Consider the following 10,867-nt stretch of genomic DNA (forward strand, 5'->3'; position numbering starts at 1 on the left):
TGGGGCCCCAGCAATGAGAGGGGAAGTGGACACAGGCCCTGTCCAAGAAGCAATCTCCAACTGATAACCACTTGCAAAGGAAAAATTCGTTTTCTCCAACAGAGTCTCACTGGGTGTACAAACCATATTTAAGGGCAAGCCCCACATCCTGCAGCAGATGGCCAACACCAAACAAACTCAATGGTAGTTTCGGAGACTTCCTTTTTTTGGAGGAAGGGGGTCTCATATTGCTTTGTTTGAGCATTTTTTAAAAAACCTTATAGGTCCTTTGTTTGTATAGTATGGTTTCAGATTTTGTACCTTTATGGGTTTGTGGTTTGTGTGTGTGTGTGTGTGTGTGTGTGTGTGTGTGTGTTTCTCATGCCTTTTCTTTGTTGTTGTTGTTTTTTATTCTCATTTTTTTTTAATATGCCTGTTTGTTTTCTAAAAAGATAGAGAAAGACGCAATGGAGTTGGGTAGGAGGGGAGGTGGGGAGGATCTGGGAAAACTTGGGAGAAGGGAAACCTTGATCAGAATATATTGTATGAAAAAAAGATATTTTCTTTTTTGTTATGATATGTTTTATTATTTAAAACAATTTTTAAATTTAAATATTTTGATCATATCCTTTCTTTCTCTCAGGTTCTTCTGGATCCTCTCCCCCTCCTTCCCCAACCAACTTTCAATTATTTTTCAAAAAACAGTAAAAAATCCAATACAACAACAATAGCCACCTCCCAAGAAAACAAAATAAAACACACCCAAAAAGACAAAAATTGTAACCAAATAAAAGCACACACAAAACACCCGGAGTCCATTACAGGTTAGTCAGCTACTTCTAACGCGAGGCCTGCCCTGGAGTGTTGACACACCTAGTGTCACTCCATTGGAGAAAACTGATTTTTCCCTCCCCCAGCAGGTGTAAGTGACAGTTCAGGTGTTAACCTTTACCTTAGTGACTTGGTTTTCATTCGCTCATTCATTCACTTTTTAAAAAATATAACAAAATAAAATACAATAAGATAAAACAAAAACTATTACATCAAAGTCAGACAAGACAAACCAGCAGAAAGAAAAGAGCCCGAGAATCAGAGACCACCCATTTGCACACTCAGGAATCCCATAAAAACACTAAACTAGAAGCCATGATATATAGGTAGAGGATCTAGTACAGACCTGTGCAGGCCCTGGGCATGCTGCTTCAGTCTCTGTGAGTTCATATGAACTTTACTCCTGTTGATTTATTTGCCAATAAGAAAGAATTATCTTGAAAGAATTCTTTGATACACATATAATTCTATAATTGATAAACGGTGACAAAATTTGCATACTAATGAGAGGAATGTGATTGTTTTCATACAAAGAATCAAATCCAGGATCTTGGCCCAGGGCTTGGCTGCAGGTCTCTGCATCTGCTTCCATCAGTCACTAGATGTAGGTTCAATGACGACAATTAGGGTAGACACTAATCTGAGTGCAGGGGAAGGCTAGTTCAAGCACCCTGTCCACTATTGCTATTGTGAGGTCCTGGGGATTTCCCTGGTTTCAGATTTCTCCCCATCCCCTTAATGGTACTCTCTGTCAAGGTATCTCTTTCATTGCTCTCCTTCTCTGTCCCTCCCTCAACTCGGCCATCTTGAACCCTCATATTCCCACCTCCCCTCCCCTCCCTTCTACTCCCGCTCCCAGTTTACCCAGGAGATCTTAACCCTTTCCCCTTCCTGGGATGATCCATTTAGTGTCCTCCTTTTTACCTAGCTTCTCTGGGGTTGTGGATTGTAGTCTGGTTATCCTTTGCTTTGCGTCTAATATTTACTTATGAGTGAGTACATACCATGTTTGTCTTTCTGGGTATGGGATTATAGGGGTCAGAATCATGACAGAAAAAAACACAGAGATAGCTGATCCAAGCTATTAGGAACTCATGGACTCTGGACTGACAGCTGGGGAGCCTGCATGGGACTGCACTAGGCCCTCTGAATGTGGGGGACAGTTGCGTGGCTTGATGTCCCCTGGCAATGAGACCAGAACCTATACCAGGTACACGAACTGGCTTTTTAGAGCCCATTCCCTATGGGTGTGATGCCTTACTCAGCTGTGATGCAGGGGGGAGGGGCTTGATCTTACCCCAACTTGGGATGCCAGCCTGTGTTGACTCCCCAAAGGAGGCCTTACCCCCTGTGAGGAGGGGACGACGGGGGTGAGATGAGGGGAGGTAGGGGGGAGTGGAAGAAGGGAAGGAGGAAACAGGGGTTGGTATGTAAAATGAAAAAAAATTTAAATAAAAAAAGAGCTAAAAAAAAAAAGAATTAAATCTTGACCAAATGTTTGAGATCGCAAGATTAGTCCATCTTCATTGTCCGTCAGAGTTGATTGATGCTGACTTTTTAAACATCAATGCGAGAACAATGCTTCACATAAATACATAGAAGTATGTTTAAGGCCATTTCAGAAATAGTTCTGCTAACCCCAAGCCAAAATCCATCTGCAATTCCTAACTTGTAATAGTCTCCCATCTGGGCCAGGTGTTTCAGGGAGTGCTGGTTAGGGTTATGTTGTGACGACAAGGACCTGCTCAGTTTGGGGAACCAAAGCCACAGTAAAGTACCCGTGTAGCATGGGCGAGCTGCCAGAAACATGTCAGATTCATCACAGGTTTAGTTTTTAATTAACTTTTGGTCACTGTGTATCCAAAAGCCTCTTTTTAATATTACATACTTTTTTTGTGGCCCCATTCAGTTATGTGACCCATACAGGGTCACAACTCACAGTTTAAGAAGCCTAGCCAAGTTGACACATAGAATTTAACTGTCACCTGAGGGGACACTATTAACCCAGTATGGTAGGTGTGATGGTTTGAATAAAAATGGCCTCCCATAGGGAGTGGTACTATTAGGAGGTGTGGCCTTGTTGGAGGAGGTGTGTCATTGGGGGTGGGCTTTGAGGTCTCAGAAGCTCAAGCCTGCCTAGTGGCTTACTGTTACTTCTGCTGCCTGTGGATCAAGATGTAGAACTCTCAGCTCCTTCTCCAGTACAATGTCTTCCTGCACACCCCCATGACTAAATGGACTAAAACTCTGAACTGTAAACCAGCCCCAATTAAATGTTTTCTTTATAAAAGTTGGTCAGGCTGGGCAGTGGTGGCACATGCCTTTAATCCCAGCACTCTGTGAGTTCGAGGCCAGCCTGGTCTACAGAGCGAGATCCAGGACAGGCACCAAAACTACACAGAGAAATCCTGTCTCAGAAAAAAAATAAATAAAATAAAATAAAAATAAATAAATAAAAGTTGCTATGGTCATGGTGTCTCTTCACAGCAATAAAGCCTTAGCTAAGTAAGTGTGAGTGCTCAGTTTCCTCTGCTGTAGAATGGAGGCGGCTAATACCCACCACTCAGCGTTACTCTAAAGATTAAACGAAGGACAACATGGAGAAGGCGGCAGCGCACAGCTAGGACTTTGTCTGTTTAACCTGTCTCTGTTCTGAGAAGGACAGCCCATCATGTCGGGAGCAACTTGCTTCCCAGGCATAGGGTGCTGAAGCGTGTGACTGTCTTTCTGGTCCTCTACCCACAGCCATAATGATACCCCAATCAGTTTCTTCTCCATTTCCCTCAGCCTCCAAGGCAGATCTGAGTCAGCCATCCAGTTGTGAGACGCTTTCAAGCGGAGAGACTTTTGTCACTGGTGTTGGAGCAAAGAGCGGAACCAGAGCTTACCAGCCCTGAGAAAGGGCTGTGGGAAGAAAGTTGATCTGGGCAAAAAGAAACTTCAATTGTTGGGATTTTTTTGTTTTGCTCTGTTTTGTTTTAGGAAGGAGTGTAAACTGAAATATAAACTACCCATATTTAAAATGCATAGTTTGACCGAAGTTCTGATATATGGTCACGGTCCATGAAAACACACCCTCCATGCAGAAGGAGTTTGGTGTCCCTTGGTCAGCCCGCCCTCTTGCCCTCCCCCCCACACACATCCCCAAACAACCACAGACCTACTTTCTCTCTCACTGCAGATTACTTTGCACTTCCCAGTTTTAGTTAGATGGCATCTACACTCTAGCTTTTAAAAGCAGGGATTTGCTTTTCGCTCCTCTTTGACCCTGAGCTTCTGAACCATCCCTGGAAGCAATGACCGCTCCTATTTACTGGAGTACAGACACAGTGGTTTGCTCATCCAGCCGCCTGCTGTGGACATCTGGGTTGTCTGAAGACTGGCCTCTTAAACTGTGAGTTGTGAACCCACAAATGTGGGGATTTGGGGAAAATGGCAAGAATAAAAGTTTGCTGAGCACGTAACAACAGACAGTTCAAAATAAAATATGTGAGGAGTCTCAAGTGCATCTGGCAGCACATCGCCATGTTGGATCACGTGACCCCCATTGCAGCCTTAGTTCTGAACATGCAATATGGACTTGGATACATGATAGAATGTCTAAAATGGCCCTGAACATACTCCTGCCACTTTGTACTATGTATTTACACAAAATACATTCTCATCGTTAACACACAGAAAATCAAAATATCAGTCAACTCTGAAAAAAATGCTGATGACACTTTATCTTGCAGGATTAAATATTCAGCCAAGATTTATACTCTTCGCGTAAAAATAAACAATCATATCCATCTTGTGCAAATTTGCTTTCATCTTTGATACAATGGTAAAATTATATGAATACCAAACAACTGTTTTAAAATAAATTTACTTTTAGTGCATTTGTGTTTGCATGTGTGCAGATGAGTGCATGTGTGCAAACACATGTACATGTGAGCATATACATGTGGAAGTCAGATGACAACCCCAGGAATGCTATCTATTCCTTTTGAGAGAGGACCTCATTGTCCTGGAGCTCACCAGTTAGGCCAGACTGGCTGGCCTCAGGTGTCCTCCTCCTGTCTCCACGTCCTCGGTGTGGGGATTACAAGTGTGCATCACCATTCCCAGCACTTTTTGTATATATAACATAATTCTTTATTGATTCTTTGAGAATTCTACATCATGCACCCCAATCCCATGTCCCAGTCCCTCCATATCTGCCCCTCACCCCTGCAGCATCCTCCCTAAAAAGAAACCCCCGAAAATTAATTAAAAACAAACAAAAAGACGACCTTGCTCCTCTGTCTTTCCCGCCTCTCCAACACCTCTTCATCCATCCTAGTGGCGTTGGGAGCTGCAGTGTGGCACGTAGCACACCCCTTTCTCCAATCAGCCCCCCCACAAATGTTCATTGTAATGAGTCATTGGTCTGATTCAAGGCTTCTGGCCTCTGGCACACCATCATCACTGGACCCTTACCGAAACTCCTCTTGGATAGTCTGATGTTGCCTCAGGTCATGGAGATCCTGCAGCTGTCATTCAGCAGGATCAGTCCCTTCACAGGCTCCAGCAGGTCACAGATGGGATAGATGTTAGGGTGAGCCAAGCCAAAGCCCAGGATGTGGGCCTGAGTGGTAGCTGAGCTGGTCAGTCTGGGCCACTGGGACTGCCCCCCTTAGGCAAGGGGCAGAGCCAGCTCTCCTAGACCCATGGCAATGGGGCTAGCTCTCCCACACCTGTGGTGAGGGGTGGGGCCACCTCTCCCAAGTGCAAGTGGTGGGGGGCTCTCTCCCATAAGGGGCAGGGCCAGATGTCCTGCTGTAGTGTCCAGCAAGGGGCAGACATGCCCAGCATTTGTACATGTCTTTGAGGATGAAACTTAGGTCTTCATGCATGACAAACCCTTCACTGACTAAGCCATCCCCCAGGCCCTAAATTAAACTTACAACTTACTATTAGTAAATTTTTAATTTGTGTGCCTATTCTATATATCTATACACCCAGGGCCACATAAAAATTTTTCAGGCAAGAAAGTGTCACAAGCAGAAAAAGTTTTAAAAGCTCTGTTACTAAAAAAAAAATGGCTATAAACAATCATAGATGTTCCTTAGGAACATATATTTCTTTTATTTTGGGTAAACATGCAAGACTAAAGTGGCTGGATCATATAAGTGTCCAACTAGGGATGTTAGTGCTAATTGTCACCTTGAGGAAATCTAAAATCACCTAGGAACAGGACCTCTGAGCATGCCTATAGAGGGTTGTACTGATTATGCTAAGAGGACCTGACCTCAGTGGGTGGCACCATTCCCTAGATCCTGGACCGTGTGAGAGTGAAGACACCTAGTTGAGAGCCAGCACAGTCCATTCAGTGCTCTCTGTTGGCTCATACGGATGTAATGTGAACAGCTGTCTCACCCTTACGGCTGGGCTTTCCCTGCAGTGACGGACTGTAACCTGGAACTGTGAGTTAAAATAACCCTCCCTAGCTGCTTTTGTCAGAGTATTTCATCAAAGCAACTGGTAAAGGAACTAAGACACCGACTTCTAAGGAATCTGCAAACACCTTTCCAGTGTGGTTGTGCCATTTTATGCTCCCATCTGCTGTGTCAGAGAATTCTAGTTCCTCCACCACCGGCACCAACGCTTGACAAGGTCAAGCTTTTAACTACTGCTGCTCTAATAAGTGTGTGACAGTTTCTCATTGTGGTTTTACTTTGTACTTCTTTGATGACGGATGCTGCCGAGAATGTTTTTTTTCATGTGCTTGTATGGCTGATCCTGTTTTGTGAGGTGTTCCTGGTCATCTTTGTGGCATGTCTGGTCAAATCTTTGATTGTATTTTTTCTTCTTGTTGAGTGCTCTTTAAACTCTAGATATAAGTCCTTTATCTGATATATGCTTTGCAAATATTTTCTTCTCATTCATGGCTAAGTCCCCATGCACAGATAATTTGTTCAAACACCTATGCATGTTGCTATACAGATTTTTTAAAAATAGGATTAACATTTAACCCAGTGGCGTCTGGATGAAACAGATCTGAAGTATAGGTGGGCCTCACCCAATCGGTTGAAAGCCTTCGGGGAAAGGCTGAGCTCCCTGAGGAACAGAAGTTGCCTCCAGACTAGAACATGTACCCTGGCTCTTCCCAGGCCAGCTACAGCTGCTAGACTTAACAACCTCTATAACAGTGTGAGCCCATTTCTTCAAGATCTCTCAATCTCCCTCCTCCTGACACCCACATCCACTCATCCCTGTGTGTACTCATGCCCAAACACACATATCCTGCTGGTTCTGTTTTCTTAAGACAGCAGATGACTCCCCTGGGCAAACCTGCTCCCCTATCAAACAACTATTCATCAGACCTTATGTAAAAATCTTCCCTCTTTGTTATGTCCACCAGCCCTACACAGTTTCCTCAGAAACGGTGCCCGTCTAATCAGAGACTTTAACTGTCAGACCCATCTTAAACCACTTGAACTCAGACCCCAGATTCTCTGTTATTCTCTTCTGTGACACCACCAGGTCCCCATCAGCGTGATGCTTTCCTTTATTGTAGTCAATAACTAACTCGTCTTTGTGAGGGATTCTGATGTCTCTTGGAAACATCAGCAGTTGATAACTGAGATGGACTCAGTGGGGGTAAAGTCAGTGACGGAAGGTGGAGGTATAACTAAAATCAGAAATGGTGACACCCAAACACCAGCAAGAGTTGGAAACCCTCAGCAGACCTAGGGCTGGGGGGACAAGGGGAGGAACATTGTCACCAGAATCCAGTGTGAACGGGGACTAGAGCCACGGGTTGTCCAGTAGAGATCACAGCTGTGGAGCGCCACAGAGGGGTCGGAACTGGGGAGGGCTCCGACTCTTGCCTCTTTTGTCCTTCACATGCCTGCTGGTCAGATTACATTTTTTGAGAGGAGCTGAAAAAGGACAGCAAATTTTGAAATATCGCCAAATAAGAAGGGATCAAGCAATCCTTTTTTTTTTTTTTTTTTTTTTTTTTTTTTTTTTTTTTTTTTTTTTGGTTTTTCGAGACAGGGTTTCTCTGTGTAGCTTTGCGCCTTTCCTGGAACTCGCTTTGGAGACCAGGCTGGCCTTGAACTCACAGAGATCCGCCTGGCTCTGCCTCCCAAGTGCTGGGATTAAAGGCGTGCGCCACCACCGCCCGGCCTCAAGCAATCCTTTTAAAAACTGTGAGCTGAGAAGTATTAGTCAAAGCAAGGAGTGAATTAGGCTTGGGAGCTATGTGCCACATGACGGGCTGTGTGCCACATGACAGGAGCTATGTGCCACATAACAGGGGCTATGTGCCACATGACAGGGGCTGTGTGCCACATGACAGGGGCTGTGTGCCACATGACGGGCTGTGTGCCACATGACAGGGGCTGTGTGCCACATGACAGGGGCTGTGTGCCACATGGCGGGCTGTGTACCACATGACAGGGGCTGTGTGCCACATGACGGGCTGTGTGCCACATGACAGGGGCTGTGTGCCACATGACAGGGGCTGTGTGCCACATGACAGGGGCTGTGTGCCACATGGCGGGCTGTGTACCACATGACAGGGGCTATGTGCCACATGACAGGGGCTGTGTGCCACATGGCGGGCTGTGTGCCACATGACAGGGGCTGTGTGCCACATGACAGGGGCTGTGTGCCACGTGACAGGGGCTGTGTGCCACATGACAGGGGCTGTGTGCCACATGACAGGGGCTGTGTGCCACATGACAGGGGCTGTGTGCCACGTGACAGGGGCTGTGTGCCACATAACAGGGGCTGTGTGCCACATAACATGAGCTGTGTGCCATATGACAGGGGCTGTGTGCCACATGACAGGGGCTATGTGTCATATGACAGGGGCTGTGTGCCACATGACAGGGGCTGTGTGCCACATGACAGGGGCTGTGTGCCACGTGACAGGGACTATGTGCCACATAACAGGAGCTATGTGCCACATGACAGGGGCTGTATGCCACATGACAGGGACTGTGTGCCACATGACAGGGGCTGTATGCCACATGACAGGGGCTGTGTGCCACATAACAGGAGCTATGTGCCACATAACAGGAGCTATGTGCCACATGACAGGGGCTGTGTGCCACATGACAGGGGCTGCGTGCCACATGACAGGGGCTGTGTGCCACGTGACAGGGGCTATGTGCCACATAACAGGAGCTATGTGCCACATGACAGGGGCTGTATGCCACATGACAGGGACTGTGTGCCACATGACAGGGGCTGTGTGCCACATGACAGGGGCTATGTGCCACATGACAGGGGCTGTGTGCCACATGACAGGGGCTGTGTGCCACATGACAGCAACTGTGTGCCATGTGACAGGTACTCCCAGGATAGTAAGTGTGAATAAACTGTGGTTCTGCAAGAAGAAACACTGACTTTTGAATTTCACACTTGCTCCCACAAGATCCTTGATTCCCATGCCTCCATTTCTTTATGTGAGAAGTGGGAATATTATCCCATGTTTCTTTTGACTCTTGTTTATGGCAACCATTTACTTTCTTGCATATTCCAATGATCTTCCCTATTTTCCAGGGCTATAAGCCTGGTCACATGTCCCAGAATTCCTTTTCCCCGTTCTTCACCCCAACCCTCCATAGTTCCTGGTAAAAAATACAGTCTACCCATTATATGTCCTTGTGTGAAATCAGGAACTTTGGGCTTCAGCAGATGTGAGGTTTCATAGCAAAGCTAAATTTCCCCTTCTCTATTTATCAGTCAGTGCTATGACCCATTGTGACCATGAACATCAATTCCCTATGACATTTTTGTCTTTTATTAAAAATAGTTTTTTTTTCATACAATATATTCTGATTATGGTTTCCCCACCTCCTCCCAGTTCCTCTCCACCTCCCCTCCCATCTGGATCCACACCTTTTCTGTCTCTCCTTAAAAACAAAAAGGCATCTAAGGGATAATAATAAAATAAGATACGATAAACAACAAAACAAAACAAAAACAAATCACAATAGGTCAAAACAACCAGACAAGAAATGTGCTTATTTGAAAAATATTACAAGGGCCAAAGAAAAGGCTCCAGAAATCCAGAGAGTCAGAGACGCACACGTTCACACACACAGGAACCCCATAAATAAAAGCACACAACTGGAAGCCATAACACATAAGCAAAGGAAGGGAAGGGGAGGGGAGGGAAGGGAAGGGGAGGGGAGAGGGAGGGAAGGGGAGGGGAGGGGAGGAGAGGGGGAAGGAAGGGGGAGGGAAGGAAGGGGGGAGGGAAGGAAGGGGGAGGGAAGGGAAGGGGAGGGGAGGGAAGGGGAGGGGGAGGGAAGGGAAGGGATGCCCTTGACTTAACATTACGAGACAAAGAACCTCCAAAGACGCGGTTGTGTTCATTGTGTGTTGAGCTGTGGAAACAAGGACTTGCCATTAGACTGCTGTGGCCAACCTGAACGATGGCAGTCACCCCCTCCCCCCAATGTTTTCTCCTTTGGCCCTTGTAATATTTTTTAAATAAGCAACTAACTGCTCTTATTCAATCCCTTTCTGCATGAAATACCTACAGTGGTTTCTGTTTTGCTGACCAATAGCTCCTAGAGTGTAAGACACATTCCCAAAGTGGAAGTCCTTTAACACATGCATAACGTTTTGTGCATAGTCTCTGGATCCCACACCTTCAGAGCTCCCCAGAGCAACGGTAGTTAGCGAATGTGTTAGTCATCACAGTGACGCGTTTACCTTCAAACATTTACTTAATTAGGACGGTCTTCTACCAACTTAAGTATAGAATTATATTAAATATAAGCTGAGGGGTCAGTGAGATGTCTCAGCAGGTAAAGTGCTTGCTGTGAAGGTTTGATGACCTGAATTCGAGCCTTCAAAGTGGAAGGAGAGAACGGACTCCACAAAGTTGTCCTCTGACCTCCACACATACACGATGGCACACTCATGCCTCTCACACACACATCACACACACATCACACATCACATACATATAAAAATGTTAAAACTTTTCCCCTTTATTTCTATTTTTTGAATGTGGGTGTTTTGTCTGCATTTATGTCTGAGGCCCAAAGCAGGTGTCAGTTCCCCTGGG

Source organism: Peromyscus californicus, unplaced genomic scaffold, assembly GCF_007827085.1.
Source record: "Peromyscus californicus insignis strain IS unplaced genomic scaffold, ASM782708v3 Scaffold_6__1_contigs__length_162567912, whole genome shotgun sequence".
Classification (NCBI taxonomy): Eukaryota; Metazoa; Chordata; class Mammalia; order Rodentia; family Cricetidae; genus Peromyscus; species Peromyscus californicus.